We start from the raw sequence: 18,562 nt of genomic DNA on the forward strand, positions 1-18,562 counted from the left end.
TCTTCAGGGGTCCTATCACATTTGACTTTTGTATAAGAGACTCCGGTTATGTAGGATTATATTGCACACTAAGTTTCTGCCACAGCCACAGGAAATGCATTTCAATCAGTGTGCGGGTTAATGTAAAAAGCAGTTCTGACGACGTATTTTTAAATAAGGAAAGACAGGTTAATGTTTCAGGTGTAGACCCTCCATCAAAACTGTTTTGGACCTACACCTAAAACTTAAAGAAATAAATTGCATTGATATACCGCCTTTCACAGCATCAGGATGCCCCAAAGCACTTTACAATAAATGAAATAATTTTGAAGTTTAGTCGCTGTTGCCAATTTACGCACAGCAAGGTCCCACAAACATTAATGAAATAATGACCAGATGAACTGTTTATTAGTGATGTTGGTTGAGGGATAAATGTTGGCCAGGACACTGGGGAGAACTCCCCTCCTGTTCTTCAAATAGTGCCAGTCGATCTTTTATGTCTAACTGTGAGGGAAAATGGGCCTTGGTTTAACATCTCATACATAAGATGGCAGTTCTGATAGTGCAGCACTCCCTCAGTACTGCCTAGATTATGTGCTCATGTCTCTGGAGTAGAACCCACAACTTTCTGACTCAGAGGTGAAAATGCTACCACTGAGCCACAGCTGACACCATGGTCCTCAAATTTCCTCAGGGGTTCTATCAGACTTGTGCCGAAACTCTGAATACATACTTAAAAAGGAAGAATGCAAGCAGATATGTGGAAATGGCAAGGAACTGGGATTAGATGATTATAATTAAAGAGCTAGCACTGACACAGGCACAATAAGCCAAATGCTGTGATCTATATGAGTCTGAAATTGTGAGTCCTGCAATCTACTATCGTACATGAACGGAGTGGGACTTCTGCCCACCTGATGGCCACAGTACTGACTCCATCAGAAGTCACTGGGTCATCTAATTTTAATATTGCTGGGTAAGAAAAAGACGCAAGTCCCACCAGAAATTGATGCATTTTGACAGGTGGATCAGAAAATATAGCTCCGATATTTACAGGAAGGCGGGGAGGAAGCGGAGGAATGGTGAGGGGGGTGGTGTGCGGTGGGGCTGGCAGGAACGATGGGGCAAACCTGGAACTCCCAGGGGCACAAAGGTCCTGCCAAAATTAACAGCAGGGCTTCATTATCGTTTTTTTTGTCTGCACTTCCCACTTGCCAGTCGGTCAAATTGACAGACTGGCCGGCTGTCGGGTGGGAAAGGTAACGAGACAAAGTCGCATTTCCTCCAGCCAAATGTTGGCTTGAAAGAACCCTTCCTTTCAAGTGGTTCGCCAGATTTGAAATGTAACAGATTTAACACTGCCGAGTTTGTGATGGATGACTCTAAATGTTGGCATTAATTGGGATTATGAATGGGAGGATGAGAATTGATTGGAATTCTTCTAATCATGATAGTTTGGGCTTGGTGGGAGGAATGGCTCAGATGATCACAGAGCAGGAGGCTCGGGATCCCGAGACCTGGCAAAACCCGACCGGCAACTATTATATTTAAATCAAGCTCCCAACTGCCTGATTTAAATATTATAATGAAGTATCCCGCCTCACCAAGATAGGACGCAGGCATGTCATGCAAACCGTCGCCATAAAAATGGCGGCAGCCTTGTATGTGGTGAATTGAGGTTGCATTACCCAATTTAACCTTGTTAACCGGCCCCTCTCCCGCCCACCGTGGTGGGGGTTAATATTGACTCCTATGTCTGTGTGAGATTGGTGGGTGGTGGAGTATTTAAGAATGTAGCTGCAGCCTTGAAAACTGGACTGCTCTTAAAGCAGAAACAGAAGGTAGTCACCTAAATTCATGACTCCAACAGGATCCAGTACAAAGAGAGCCTGAAACCTGTCAAAGATTTATGTAAATATTCTTCTAACTGAAATTAGGTACACGAGGGATGGAAAATTGGGAATAGGAGGTAAGACCTGCCAATACAGCAGCTAGGGCCATGTTCAAGGAAATGACACATGCAACGAATGGTAAATTCCTAGCTCACAGGACTACCTTTCAGTGCAGGAAGAAATTTAATCATCTTGCAAGATCAGAAAAGGTAAGCATGATGGTAGCAATCTGCCAATCACCTATATTTTATATTTTATATTTTACAGACTACAGCTTGATATTCACCCTAAGGGGATGATTTTCGGTAGCATGTTCTGGTGTTAAAGATCCTCCTAGGTGGTCAAGATGGGGTCTTAAGCTGAAATGCCACTTTAGCCCTTGTTTAGCACAAAACACCATCTTGGTAAAGGAATCGATGCCTGTGCTAGGAACGGTTGCCCGGAGGATTGCTAAGGGGCTGATTGTCCCTTAAAATGCCTGCTAACACATATTAAGGAGGCTTCATGGCATTTTGGTGGCTAGCACTTGTCCTAACGCCCTGTCCTAACCACGGCCAGCTGTTTGGGAGTAAACATGTAATTGCCAAGAATTTCTAGCACTACATAAAGGGACACTCATCATCCATGTTCACTTGCTGCTGGAGCTATGAAGATCTCTGAAACACATTGGGAGACTTTCTAGTACACTTTGTCAAGACTTCACCGACATTTATTCTCTGAGGACTTCACCGATAAAGAGTAGGTGCTGTGCTACTCCACTTATTGGTCACTTTATAGGAGTCACCAGGAGAAAAGGAGTGCTTGGTCATGGGCATCTTGCTCTGGATGAGGAGGAGGACTTGAGATTGGGCAGAGCAGCAACTCCTGCTGAAGGAGCAAGGGACAGGAGGGCGAGGTGACATCCTTCACCCCTGCGGGTATGGGTCTTACCTTCTACTCTGGACCTCCTCCACCAGGATCACCAGTGCCATGTCCGATAACCTGTGCGCTCTCTCCCTCAGTCCCTGAGCCATTCTGCAATGTGCTGCTGTGTATTAGTAAGTCAGCACATTCCGCACTTTCAGTGGTAGTGGGTGTGTTCAGCCCACATATACTGTTTCATAAAAATTGTGTCAAATCAGGATTTGATTGTCTGGTTTAGCACCTCCATGCAAATTCAAATGTATGTTACATCCAGATATTCAAACAGGCGTGTCTTATTATCACTGTACCCATTTAGTGCCTGGTTTCACCCTTTGGCCAAAATAACCTCCATGAAGTGTAGTCGCACATTTAATGGTATTAACACATGAACTAAATAAACTGTATGGACTCCTTCATTGGAACCAGTTGCATTACATTATTGGAGAATCCTGCAATGCATGGAATATCTTTACAAGAATAATTCTCTCCATGGGGACTACATAACAGAACTGATACGAATTCTCCAATAGTTGGCAAATAAATCAACTGAACGTGTTCTCATGTTGGAAAAGTTGAATTGCACACAATTTACAGGGATGATAAGCTGCAGGAGGGGGAACAGCAGATATTCGTCCATTAACTCAGCAGGAGGGAATGATAATTGAGGTACTCAGATCCCACTCAGCTGAGGCAACAGGGAAAGGAGGCATGCAAGATCCTGCACCCACAGTTGCTTGTACAGAATAAGTGCAATTTGAAAAAAATTTCAATTTTCTGATGTTCATACTCAGAAGACATATTTACATGAGCAAGGTGGTAAGCAAATAGTGGCTAGCAGGAAAGTGATTGCATTTTTTCTAGCTTTTTCTCTCTACAGGAGCTGGGAACAGGAAAGAAGCAGAGAGAGAGAGAGAAAGTGTCCTATTGTCAAGAACCGCAACAGCAGCAACTTGTCCCACCGTCATCCATTCTCTCACCCACACTCATCAGTACAGATATGGTCATTCAAAGGAATATAAAGAGTTCAGCTGAGGAATGGACACTGGGAGCTACATGACACTCAGGGAACCCAGAGGAAGAAATAGTAAAAGGGGAAGAAGGATGTTTCTGATTGGAGGATAAGCAAATGGCAGTCCATTAGCAGAGCATAAAACTCATAGAAACATAGAAACATAGAAAATAGGTGCAGGAGTAGGCCATTCAAGCCTTCGAGCCTGCACCACCATTCAATAAGATCATGGCTGATAATTCACCTCAGTACCACCTTCCTGCCTTCTCTCCATACCCCTTGAACTCTTTAGCTGTAAGGGCCACATCTAACTCCCTCTTGAATATATCCAATTAATTGGCATCAACAACTCTCTGCGGTAGGGAATTTCACAGGTTAACAACTCTCTGAGTGAAGAAGTTTCTCCCCATCTCAGTCCTAAATGGCTTACCCCTTATCCTTAGACTATGTCCCCTGGTTCTGGACTTCCCCAACATCGGGAACATTCTTCCTGCATCTAACCTATCCAGTCCCCTCAGAATTTTATATGTTTCTATGAGATTCCCTCTCATCCTTCTAAACTCCAGTGAATATAGGCCCAGTCGATCCAGTCTCTCCTCATATGTCAGTCCTGCCATCCCGGAAATCAGTCTGGTGAACCTTCGCTGCACTCCCTCAATAGCAAGAACGTCCTTCCTCAGATTAAGAGACCAAAACTGAACACAATATTCCAGGTGAGGCCTCACCAAGGCCCTGTACAACTGCAGCAATACCTCCCTGCTCCTATACTCAAATCCCCTACTATGAAGGCCAACATTTGCCTTCTTCACTGCCTGCTGTATCTGCATGCCAACTTTCAATGACTGATGTATCATGACACCCAGGTCTCGTTGCACCTCCCCTTTTCCTAATCTGCCACCATTCAGATAATATTCTGCCTTCGTGTTTTTGCCACCAAAGTGGATATACTCACATTTATCCACATTATACTGCATCTGCCATGCATTTGCCCACTCAACTAACCTACCCAGGGAAGGCATGAAAAGCCTCTCCAAAAATGTAAAGCAGATGGCAGGGCTTGTGGCAGAGTCTGATACTTTCCTTTGCGATAACGTTAGAGACGGCTTCTCAATGATGCAGAGCAGCCTGGAAGAAGTAACAGCCGCTGGAATCTTTGCTGATGTCCCTCAGAACACAGAGGTCTAGAGAGCATTCATCATTTCCAACAAGCAGGCTTTGGCTGGTGATATTTAGACCTTGGATGACGGACTAGAGAGAACAGTATCTACCAGATTCTAAACTCTCCAGGGTACAATTTCAGTGGGTTTGCAGAATATTCATGATACTCTATTCCAGTAATTCTACAAGGCCTGTTTTCCTACAGATCAGTGGTAACCAATATCCTGTTCCTATGACTCGTGGAAGGTAGCGCCAATGTTTCTGCCTTATTTCAGGAAAGCAGCACCAGCCAGTTCTTTGCTTAGTCCCCTTAGATGCTTTTACTTGTGGGAGAAAGTCATCAGGCCAAAGCTGTTGAGATTTCAAGCCCAGAGAACAAAGAAATATAGGAACAGGAGTAGGCCATTCAGCCCCTCGAGCCTATTCCACCATTCAATGAGACCATGGCGGATCTGTATCCTAACTTCATCCACCTGCCTTGGCTCCATATCCCTTAATACCACTGGCTAGCAAAAATCTATTGATCTCAGAAATGATTAATTGAGCTACTGCAGCCACAATCCAGCCTCAGAGCAGGGCTAGGATTACATTGCCTGCAGCTGTGAAGGTGACCCTGGCTCTAAACTTTTATGCATTTGGCCCCTTCTATGCTGTTGCTGGAGATATAGGCAACATTTCACAGTTTGAAGTGAACTACTGCATAAGGGAGGTCACTGCAGGGTGCCATTGACTGCACACACATTGCTTTATGTGCGCCTCATGTGAACTCGGCCATGTACCTGAACTGAAAGAGATACCACTCCCTCAATGTGTGCAATCACAGGCAGCACATCATGCAGGTCAATGCTCGGTATCCTGGCAGAAGTCACAATTTGTTCATTCTGCGGCAGTCCTCTGTGTCAGCTATATTTCAACCACCACGGCAAACCAAAGGGTGGCTATTGGGCGAAAAGGGTTATCAACTCAAGACGTGGCTCATTATTTTGGTCCAGAACCCACACACATGTGCACAGCAGGGGGCATACAACAAGTGTCACAAGGAATCTTAAATAACACATCATCGGCATCTTCAAGCAACGGTTCCACTGCCTGGGCTGCTCTGGGGAACTCTTGCAATACTTAGCTGAGCGGATCTCAAGATTTGTCGTGGTATGGTGCATGCTGCACAACCTTGCCATCATGAGGGAATAGACTTGCCAACATTTTTTCATGCTTTCTCTTTGCTGTCCTAATTTCCTTTTTCATTTCACCCCTGCACTTTCTATACTCCTCTAGGGTTTCTGCAGTATTAAGCCCTCGGTAACTGTCATAAGCCTCCATTTTTTTCTTTATCCTACCCTGTCTGCCCCTTGACATCAAGGGGGCTCTAGATTTGTTAGTCCCACCCTTGACGAGCGGGAGCAGAATGATGAGGAGGCAGAGGAAGAGGAGAAGGTGGAAGAGAAGATAGCAGAAGAGGAGGAAGAGGAAGGGACCTTAACAGCCCCTTTCTGCCCTGGCTGTATGTGAATAAATAATTCATGAGCGATACCAATAATCCCAACTCAAATTCCCCATTCACCAACAGACTCACACTCCTTACCTTTCCTCAGTTACTTTCCAACAATGCAAAAATAAAAGCCAACACAAAATACACATTACAATCCAAATGTATAAATTAAATCATGTCATAGTGCTTACAAAATAAAGTAATCACACTTGTGCATTATCTTAGTGCCTCTTTCATGTGCCTTTTGCCTGACATAGTGTGCCAATGAGGTTCTTCCCCAGTGGTTACAGCATGGTTGGTGGAAGGCTGCTGACTTTCAGTGGAGAAGACTCCAGATAGCCTTAGGGGGTGATCGCAAGCAGCTCGGGGCCTAGAAAGCCTGGCTGCAGATTACACCATCTCAGCCTTGGCTGCAGCAGTCTGGGCTGGCTGGCTGACAGGCAACAGCAAGGGCACTGGTGAAGTGGCAGGGGTGGAAACATAAATGCTGTCATCCTGAGAGAGTGCAGCAGGTTCATACTCCATGGAGCTCCTGCCTCTCTCCCAGTGCGGTGCCTGAGTAAACCTCGTAATCTGTTGGAGAACACATTTCTGGAGTGCTGTGATGCCCTGGAAGCCCCTTTGTACAAGGGTATCCACATCCATGATGGTACAGTCCGAGCTTCCATGGCAGCAAACTGAGATTGCATGAGAGCAGTCTGAGCTTCCACTGCAGCACTCAGACATTGGGTAGATGCTGCGTATGGAAGCTGAGACATCAGCCATCAGATGCTGTATCATGGTTGGCTCCACAAGTGTGTTGATGGGAGTGGACACCCATTCGATGTTGGAAAGGATGGGCTCCAAGCTCTGCGCAAAGTCCTGTGCCAAGTTGATGCCAGACTCCTCCATGCTCCTTGACATTGAATGCAGGCTTTCTGGCAGGCTTCCCAGTGTACCAAGCATTTAGATGTGTAAACCCATCAGCCACACATAAGAATATAAGAATTCGGAGCAGGCGTGGGCGAGATGGTCCTTCGAGCCTGCTCTACCATTCAATAAGATCATGGCTGAACTTTGACCTCAACTCCACTTTTTCACATGATCCCCTTATCTCTTGATTCCCCTAGAGTCCAAAAATCTATCTATCTCAACCTTGAATATACTCAACGACTCAGCTTCCACAGCCCCTTGCGGTAGAAAATTTCAAAGATTCACAACCCTCTGAGTGAAGAAATTCCTCCCCGTCTCAGTTTTAAATGGCGAACTCCTTGTCCTGAGACTATGCCCCCTAGATCTGGACTCTCCAGCCAGGGGAAACAACCTCTCAGCATCTACTCTGTCAATGCCCCTCAGAATTTTATGTTTCAATGAGATCACCTCTCATTCTTCTAAACTCCAAAGAGTATTGGTCTAATCTACTCAATCTCTCCTTATAGGACAACCTTGTCACATGAACCTTCGCTGTACCACCTCTAAAGCATGTATGTCCTTTCTCAGATAAGGAAACCAAAACTGTACACAGTACTCCAGGTGTGATCTCACCAAAGGCCTGTATAATTCTATTAAGATTTCCTTACTCTTGTACTCCAACCCCCTTGCAATAAAGGCCAATCTTCCATTTGCCTTCCTAATTGCTTGCTGTTGCTAACGTTCTGTGTTTCCTGTACAAGGACACCTAATTCTCTCCAAACACGAACATTTAGTATTTCTCACCATTTAAAAAGAGCATGCACTTCTGTAGCCTGGTCTATCAAAGTCCTCATCTGAGTCTTCTGCAGCAGAACTAGATTGAAACCTTGCATTCCGGCGAGCTGGCACCTTTCCCCCAGCCCTGGCTCCAGCACACTGGTATACAGTGTCTCACCGCGTGAAGATTCTGCCTCTATCCTATCCTTTAAATTATGCACAGTGTCAGTATCTGAGCTGATGGCTGCGACTATGAAATCGAGTGACAGTGTCTCTTCATCTTCATTTTCTTCTTGTTCTTCCTCCACTGTCTGGGCAGGTTCCAGTTCTTTGTAATCTGAAATGAAAAAGGGACAAGGGTTGGGCTGTGCTGAAGAGAGAGGAGAATGCAAGAAGTGCAGGCTTAAACCATTTGCAGCTTGTAAGTCAGAAGAGATTGAGGGATGATGGAGAAGTGGCATGAGAGAAGGAGAATTAGGTATGCGGTTACCCTCATCTTCAATCGCTTCAGCCCAACTGGTGGCCATGGGCTCATCAATGGCTCTTCCAATAATGGCCAGCACTGTCTCCTCCATCATTATTATAGGCAGTCCCTCGAAATCGACTAGACTTCCTTCCACTCTAAAAGTGAGTTCTCAGGTGACTGTACTGTCTGTAACAGGTGGGACAGACAGTGGTTGGAAGAACGGGTGGGTGGGGAGTCTGGTTTGCCGCACGCTCCTTCCGCTGTTTGCGCTTGACTTCTGCATGCTCTCGGCGATGAGACTCGAGGTGCTCAGCACCCTCACGGATGCTCTTCCTCCACTTTTGGCAGTCTTGGTCCAGGGATTCCCAGGTGCCAGTGGGGATGTTGCACTTTATCAAGGAGGCTTTGAGGTTGTTTTTAAATGTTTCCTTTAACCGCCTGGGGCATGCTTGCCGTGTAGCAGTTCAGAGTAGAGCGCTTGCTTAGGGAGTCTTGTGTCGGGCATGCAGACGAGGTGGCCCACCCAATGGAGCTGGTCGAGTGTGGTCAACGCTTCGATGCTGGGGATGTTGGCCCATGGGGGTTAAAATATGCAGGTGCGCCTCTCCCCCTTGCATTACCTCTTGCTGCCTCCTGTTGTGTGCCACCTTCTCCTGCAAGAAAGAGGGAAGTGTGTCAGTGAGTGTTGTACAATAGGTTTGGGTGATGTAGCTGTCATGATGAATAGCTGCTATTGTGTGCAAGCTGAGGCTGTGAGGCTTGCAGCAGTGCTAAGTGTGTGAGAGTAAGGTAAAGGATATGAATGTTAGGTATAAGTCCTGATTGATAGAGTTTGTTGGTAGGTGAGTTTTGGGGGTGTAGTGAATTGAGCAGTGGATAAGGATAGTGCTGCAGTTGGTAGAAGAGTGCATTTGAAGATGCATTCACTGACCTTGACAAATCATGTGAGATCATTAAACTTCTTCCTACACCTAATCCAAGGCATTGGAGCTACATTCCTGGCATTGGCCTCCACCTTCTGAGCATGTGTCTGGAGGTCTCTAGCCAACCTGAGGATACAGGACATCTCTCTTTCTTTCCACCTATTTCACCAAGACCTGCATCTTACAAAAACCTTGTTGCATACTCTTTCCATGGTCAGCCATTGTTGATTCTTCCACAGCACAATATACAGAATTATCTCAGCACAACCAACAGCCACAATGCACCTCCCCTTTAAGAAGTGCAGTCTAAGTTTAAGTAGTGCTAGGCACTCACGATATTGGGCACCTTGCTGATGCGTGCAGCTAATTAACAATGCGGGGTGTGCTGGCTGCATGAAGCAATCATGGAAATGAGTAGGCAACACAAAGTTGGCCTCCTACCTTCATTGCAATCAACGGGTGTGGGTTAATTGCGCATTGCGATCCCTGTGCTTGTTTTTGGGGGTTATCCAGTCTTCTACTGCCTAGCCAATCTCCTAAACAGGTCAATAATTTGTCTTCAATTCCATGGGCTTTAAGTTTAGCTAATAGTCTCTTATATGGAACCTTATCGAATGCTGTCAGGAAGTCCATATGAACTACATCCATAGGCATTTCCTTGTTTACTACTTTAGTTACTTCCTCAAATAAATAGATTAGGTTCAATAACATGATCTACCCTTTAGAAACATAGAAACATAGAAACATAGAAATTTACGGTGCAGAAGGAGGTCACTTCGACCGATCGTGTCCACGCCGGCTGACAAAGAACCGCACAGCCCTTGGTCAGCAGCCCTAAAGGTTACATATAAACCTATAAACAATGACGGAAAGGCAAAGAGCATCCAGCCCAAACCAGTCTGCCTCACACAACTGCGACATCTCTTATACTGAAACATTCTACACTCCACCCCAACCGGAGCCATGTGATCTCCTAGGAGAGGCAAAAACCAGATAAAAACCCAGGCCAATTTGGGGAGAAGAAATATGGGAAAATTTCTCTCCGACCCATCCAGGTGATCGAAACTAGTCCAGGAGATCACCCTGGCCGTATTCTATTCCCTGCAGTACTTACCATTATATCGGTGCCGTCCAACAAAAGGTCATCCAGATTAATCCCAATTACCAGCTCTAGGTCCGTAACTCTGCAGGTTACGGCACTTTAAGTGCCCATCCAACCATCTCTTAAAAATGGTGAGGGTTTCTGCATCCACCACTCTTCCAGGAAGCGAATTTCAGATCCCTCTGCGTAAAGAAGCCCCCCCTCAAATCCCCTCTAAACCTTCCACCAACCACCTTAAAACTATGCCTGCTCATAATGGACCCATCCACCAATGGAAATAAGCCCTTACTATCCACTATGTCCAGGCCCCTCAATATTTTGTACACTCAATAAGGTCTCCTCTCAACCTCCTCTGTTCCAATGAGAACAAACCCAGCCTATCCAATCTGTCCTCATAACTAAGATTCACCATTCCAGGCAGCATCCTCGTAAATCTCCTCTGCACCTTCTCTAGTGCAATCACGTCCTTCCTATAATACGGCGACCAGAATTGCACACAGTACTCCAGCTGTGGCCTAATCAAAATATTATACAATTTAGACATAACCTCCCTGCTCTTATATTCTATGCCTCAGCCAATAAAGGCAAGCATTCCAAATGCCTTCTTAACCACCTTATCCACCTGGCCTGCTACTTTCAGGGATCTGTGGACAAGCACTCCAAGGTCCCTTTGTTCATCTACACTATTAAGTGGCCTACCGCTTAATGTGTATACCCTTTCCTTATTAGCCCTCCCAATGTGCATCACCTCACACTTCCCTGAATTAAATTCTATTTGCCACTGCTCTGCCTCCATGACCAGTAGATTGTTATCCTCCTGCAGCCCATGACTTTCCGCTTCATTATCAACCACACAGCCAATTTTATTGTCGTCTGCAAACTTCTTAATCATACTCCCCGTATTCAAATTTAAATCGTTGATATATACCACAAAAAACAAGGGACCCAGTACTGAGCCCTGCAGAACTCCACTGGAAACATCCTTCCAGTCACAAGAACATCATTCAACCATTACCTTTTGCTTCCTATGTCCAAGCCAATTTTGGATCCAACTTGCCACTTTGCCCTGTATCTCATGGGCTTTAACCTTCATGACCAGTCTACCATGTGGGACCTTATCAAAAGTCTTGCTAAAGTCCATATATACTGCATCGTATACACTACCCTCATCGACCCTCTTCGTTACCTCCTCAAAAAATTCAATCAGATTTTAGTCAAACACAATCTTCACTTAACAAATCCGTACTGACTGTCCCTAATTAATCCTTGCCTTTCCAAATGTAGACTTATCCTGTCTTTCAGGATTTTTTCCAAATCCATGTTGGCTCTCTCTAATCAGCTCAAATTTCTCTGAGTACTCAGTCACTTTCTGCTTAATTATAGATTCCAATAATGTCCTCAAACAGATGTTGGATCAACAGGTTGATCATTTCCTGTTTTTTCTCTCTCACCTTTCTGAAATAACAATTGCGATTTTCCAATCTAAAGGGACAATTCTTGAATCAAGAGAGCTTTGAAGATTATGGCTAAAGCATCTGCAATCTCTTGACCTACTTCCTTTGAAACCCTGAGGTGGAAACTATCAGGTCTTAGGGAATTGTCAGTCTTTAGTGCCATTATTTTTTTGAATACTGTTTTCTTGCTTACGTTAACTTTGGTGAGTTCCAGTCCTTCAATCAATATTGGTTTCCTTGAAATGTCAGGTATATTATCCTCTTCCTCTACTATGAAGTAATTATTCAACAAGGCTGCCATTTCCTTTGTACACCTGTATTCATTTGCAATATTACCTGCATCTGTTTTTAAAGGGCCCACATTAACCTTTTTCTTCAAACATAATTTCAAAACCTTTTTTTTTTAATTTTGATATCCCTCACAAGTTTATTTTTGTATTCTCTTTTTGCAGCTCTTACTATTTTTGTTTTCATTTGCTGTTTTTTCTATCTCTCCCAGACCCCTGGATCCACTCTTTGCACTTTAGTATGCTCTGTCCTTTAATTTGTCTGTTGCAGTTCCATCCTAAGACTCAGTGTCATGAGACTTTGGCAACCTTTGTCATGTGGCAATCAAGGCACCTCCAGATCTCCCAGGAGTGTTTGTGAACTGTAAGGGCTTCTGCAACTCGTCTGCAACTGCAATAAGATCATTACTCAGGGTAATCAGTCAGCTGCTCAGTTGATAGGAACTTTGCCCCTGAGTCAGGAGGTTGTGGGGCCAAATCCCATGCCAGAGACTTGGACACAAAAATTTAGACTGACACTCCAATGCAGTACTGAGGGTATGATGCACTGTTGGAGTTTTTGTCTTTTGGATGAGATGTCTGCTCTTTCAGGTAGGTGTAAAAGTTCCAATGGCACTATTTCAAAGAAGAACAGGGGACTTTTTCCTGGTGTCCTGGCCAATATTTATCCTTCAATCAACATCACTAAAATACATGATCTGGTCATTATCACATGCTGTTTGTGGGAGCTTGCTATGCACAATTTGGCTGTCACATTTCCTACATTACAACAGTGATTACACTTCAAAAAATTGTATTTCATTAGCTGTAAACCGCTTTCGACATCCGGTGGTCATGAAAGACGCTATATAAATGTTTTTCTTTCTTTTTAGGTATAAGCAAGGTTCCCAGTGAGCTGTTACGATCCATTCATCCTGCACCAGTCCATTCTCCTTGATCTCTCTACAATTCTGAACAGACTTATCGGCTGGCTGCCTGGAGACAAGGGCTATTCACTTAAGATGTGGCTGATGACACCGTGAGAAGCCGAAGCAATGAGGCCTGAGAATGCTACAATCAAAGCCATTGCCATTGCTGCCTTTCTATTATCATGTATGTAATCTGGGTAATGAATAATACAGAAGTACCTTCTATCTCCCAAGTATCTGTCTAATACATACCTTATTAAATTATCAGAACTGTTGAACTGTGACAGTGCTGTCAAGTGCAAGAAGTGGGTGGGCACATGACCAGATCAGGTATGTGAACATATGAGATGTTGAAAAGTAAAGGGTAGTATTGATTTTAACCAAATCAAAGTGCAGTACAGCATTTACTTAAATGGTATCATCATCATCATCATCATCATAGGCAATCCTTCGGAATCGAGGAAGACTTGCTTCCACTCCTGAAGTGAGTTCTTTGGTGGCTGAACAGTCCAATATGAGAGCACAGACTCTGTCACAGGTGGGATAGATAGTCATTGAGGGAAAGGGTGGGTGGGACTGGTTTGCTGCATGCTCTTTCCACTGCTTGCGCTTGATTTCTGCATGCTCTTGGCGTTGAGACTCGAGGTGCTCAGTGCCCTCTCAGGTGCACTTCCTCCACTTAGAGCGGTCTTGGGCCAGGAACTCCCAGGTGTCAGTGTGGATGTCGCACTTTATGAAGGAGGCATTGAGAGTGTCTTTGAAACGTTTCCTCTGCCCACCCTGGGCTCGCTTGCCATGCAGGAGTTCCGAGCAGAGCGCTTGCTTTGGGAGTCTCGAGTCAGGCATGCGAACAATGTGGCCTGCCCAACGGAGCTGGTCGAATGTGGTCAGTGCTTCAATGCTGGGGATGTTGGCCTGATCGAGGCCACTAACATTGGTGCATCTGTCCTCCCAGGGGATTTGCAGGATCTTGTGGAGATATCGTTGGTGGTATTTCTCCAGCGATTTGAGGTATCTACTGTATATGGTCCACGTCTCTGAGTCTTACAGGAGGGCGGGTATCATTACTGCCCTGTAGACCATGAGTTTGGTGGCAGATTTGAGGGCCTCATCTTCAAACACTCTCTTCCTCAGGTGGCCGAGGGCTGCGCTGGCACACTGGAAGCAGTGTTGAACCTTGTCGTCGATGTCTGCCTTTGCTGATAATAGACTTCCAAAGTATGGAAAGTGGTCCACATTATCCAGGACCACGCCGTGGATCTTGATGACTGGGGGGGCAGTGCTGTGTGGCAAAGTCAGGTTGCTGGAGGACCTTTGTCTTACGGATGTTTAGAGTAAGGCCAATGCTTTTGTTTGCCTCAGTGAAGATGTTGACTATGACTTGAAGTTCAGTCTTTGAATGTGCGCAGACGCAAGCGTCGTCCGTGTACTGTAGTTTGATGACAGAGGTTGGCATGGTCTTGGATCTGGCCTGGAGACGACGAAGGTTGAACAGGTTCCCACTGGTTCTGTAGTTTAGTTCCACTCCAGTGGGGAGCTTGTTGAGTGTGAGTTGGAGCATTGCAGCAAGGAAGATCGAGAAGAGGGTTGGCACGATGACGCAGCCCTTTTTGACCCCCCGGATGTGGATCGGGTCTGTGATGGATCCGTTGGTCAGGATCATGGCCTGCATGCCATCATGGTACAGGCGGAGGATGGTGACAAACTTTTGGGGGCAGCCGAAATGGAGGAGGACGCTCCATAGTCCCTCTAGATTGACAGTGTCAAAGGCCTTTGTAAGGTCAAAGAAAGCCATGTACAAGGGTTGATACTGTTCCCTGAATTTTTCTTGCAGTTGTCGTGCCATAAAGATCATGTCCGTTGTACCCCGTAGTGGACGAAATCCGCACTGTGACTCCGGGAGGGGTTCCTTAGCCACAGGGAGAAGACAGTTGAGGAGGATTCTAGCAATGACTTTTCCAGTGGCTGATAACAGGGAAATTCCTCAGTAGTTGCCGCAGTCGGACTTATCTCCTTTTTTAAAGATGGTCATGATTATTGCATCTCTGAGATCTCCCAGCATGCTCTCCTCCTTCCAGATGAGAGAGATGAGGTCATGCATTCATGCCAATAGTGCCTCTCCACCATACTTTAGTACCTCAGTGGGGATTCCATCTGCTCCTGTTGCCTTGTTGTTCTTGAGCTGGCGGATGGCCTTTTCTACCTCATGCAGGGCTGGGGAATATGTGAACTGGCGATGCAGTGCTTCACTATAAAGCATTTGATACCATGGGTTCTGTTATTGACGTCATGTAAATATTTTCAGAGGACATTTTTTTTCTATATATGGGCATGCAAGTTTGTATTACTGATTCAGAACTCTTCTGAAAGCAACCATGTGTCATAGAGAATTGTTTGCTTTGGAACAAATAACTTGACAACTGTCAGTGAATAATCATATCATTTCACAATACTTTGCATCGCATCAATCCATTAGTAAATCTTGCATGGCATTATTTATATACTGCTGTATATGGTTTCCTGACATGACATTTTAATTATGCATTGTTTATCCCCATTGTAAAAATGGAAAATGTTGCTGGCACCCACCTGATATTTTCCAGCAAGCAGATTTGATTTAATAATACATAACGCTGTCCTTCTGTGGGTCTGTAAATTGGATAGTCATACCCACCTGGTTGCCAATTATGTGTCCCCTCTCTATACAAAATGTGGAGTTGAACTATCTTCCTATTGATAATGACATAACTAAACAACTTTGATTACCTTTTGTTACTTTTATGGTGGGTGGGGCAGGGGGGTGCACAGTACTCATTCAAATTATATTTTATGTAGTTTAAAGATGTAACATACGTATTTCATAATCAGCACAATTTGATAAATTTCTTCATTTGTAGTCACACATGAGCAAAAGGTCAGTTTTGTTTGTGGACATCATTTTTTTAACTGCACTGTTGCACTATTCTGTTGCACTGCTGGCAATGACAGTGTCCAGTCCCTTCCTGCTGTTTAGAGGATTTGATATCATTTTTTATGAGGGAGAGAAGAAGGAGTTTCTTTTGTAGTCTTGCTCACTGTCCAAAAAAGAATTGCATGCACAGTGGGCTGTTTTACCCTCAAATTATTTATTTGGATTTTTTTTTTAAACTTTTGATAAGTTTCCACATCAAAGGCTTATAATAAACTAAAAAAAAGAGAGCCCAAGGTAGAATGTGGAATTCGATGAATAGATGGAAAATATTCGGAAGTAAAAAACTGGTATCCATAAAAGTGACCATGAAACTGTTACATTATCATAAAGACCCAACTGATTCACTGATGTCCTTTTTAGGGAATGAAACCTGCAGTACTAACCCAGTCTGACCTATATGTGACGACCTGTCCCACACAAACATAGTTGACTCTTGGCTGCCACCTGAAACGGCCAAGCAAACTGCTATCAATATTTTAAGAAGGCAACCCATCACTGCCTTCTTAGGGCAACTAGGGATGGACAATAAGTACCGGCCTTGTCAGCTACATCCACATCTCGAGAATGATTAAAAAAATATATGCACTTTAGGCTTGTAATGGGGGAGGGAAAGAACAACATATTGCACTTTTATTATATGCATGCTTCATCATACACTACCTAAACTTGTGCTCACTACATAAATGATAAAACCAATTCTACCCAATTATAATATTCCACAACAGAAATAGAAGGCAGCCATTATAGCTCTAAAAAAAAAACATTTAAATAAGTTAAAATAACCCTAACCATATAACATTTACAATTGAAAGTTTCAGTAAGCAAGTTGAAGTAACTATGTAAATATTTTAAAAATCCACGAATTTTAACTAATATTGAGGACCTATTTGTTGAGACAAATATCAGACTCAGTTTATGACCAAACCAATCCACCTCAAATGGTCCAGAATTTGCAGTTGTAATGATGGTGACATTGTCCGCGTTCACCGCCATTACTCTGTGAAACTGACAGCAACCTCTGGTCTCCACACTTGACTGGTTAAAGGTGGAAAGCCAGAAGTTGCTGTCAGTGATTCCCCACTCCTTCACAGGATGCACTGTTCATCCTAGCAGATGAAAATCTTAGAAAGCACTTGAATTGATGTAAACTTCAACTTTTTATGCTCTAATGTCACTGTAAAACCCCTCAAAAAGTTAAACCTTGTTGAATGAGAGGTGTATTGGATTTTTAACGGCGTGCTAAGTCAAAATTACTGCCGGACACACTTTTTTGGCCCTGGAAAAACTAATTTTATACTATTTTGTCGGATGTCTTAATTTCTCCATTATGATACAAATGCCATAGATTTTTTTAATCATTATTTTTTTAATTTTTGTTTGATATTTCATCTTCTACTTTAATCCCTTGTGTTTGCCCCAATCTTTATTTCACTCTCTATAAAATGATTAAAAATTGAAGGATAATCAGTGCATTTTAGTTCCTGGTTTGCTGCTTATGAGAATTCTTCAATGTGATAGCTTGCTTGGTGACATCACTGTTGCTGGACGCTGGAGATCCACGAGAGGTGGCACCAGAATGAAATTAATGTCGTGAAAGGTGAAATGCATGTCACAGAAATTGCTAGATCTTTGTGGGCAGCTTTCTTCAGCAATGAGCACCGTCACTTCGTGACTGACTGCAAAATCAAGGCTAATGAGGCTTTCTCAATTCCAACAACAATAATTGTTTGTGAGCACTGCCGCAGGACATCAAATCATCTTTTTTTTAAATATCAATTTCTATTCTGTCACACTAATAAAGTATATCGATTTATCTATTTTACATTAAAAGTCCTGCAAATAGCATGCATTTCCTGAAAGTGTCATTCCCCTTCCCAGTGCCCTGCATCCGAAGGCCACCTCTAATATTTACACCCATATTACTATAAAACAGTATATTGTTTTACTCTATGGGCCCAAATTGCTCCAGGAGTTGCTCTGTGTTTTTCAAGCAACTAGATTTTATTGGAGTAACTTAAAAATTGCAATTCTCCCCCTTTAATTTACTCCAGTGTAAGTGAGTTAGTTAGTTTTTTTTTTAGTTTTGTTTTGTTTTCAAAAGGGAACGTTACCAGCCACTTACACCTGTTTTGGCCATTTAAGCAAGTTTAGCCAGCTAAAAGTTACTCCAAATTAACTTAGGCAAGCGTATGAGGCCACTTGTGTCCGCTCAGAAAAACCTTGCGGTGAATTAAGAAATCAGCGCAGGTAACCAGAGATGGCGGCGGGGTGGGGGGCGGAGGGAAGTGAGAGGATTCTGTAAAGCACTAACTGTTATATATGTAAACTTGTAATTACTCTGTAAAGCCACCAG

The sequence above is a fragment of the Pristiophorus japonicus genome, chromosome 1 (assembly GCF_044704955.1).
Source record: "Pristiophorus japonicus isolate sPriJap1 chromosome 1, sPriJap1.hap1, whole genome shotgun sequence".
Classification (NCBI taxonomy): Eukaryota; Metazoa; Chordata; class Chondrichthyes; family Pristiophoridae; genus Pristiophorus; species Pristiophorus japonicus.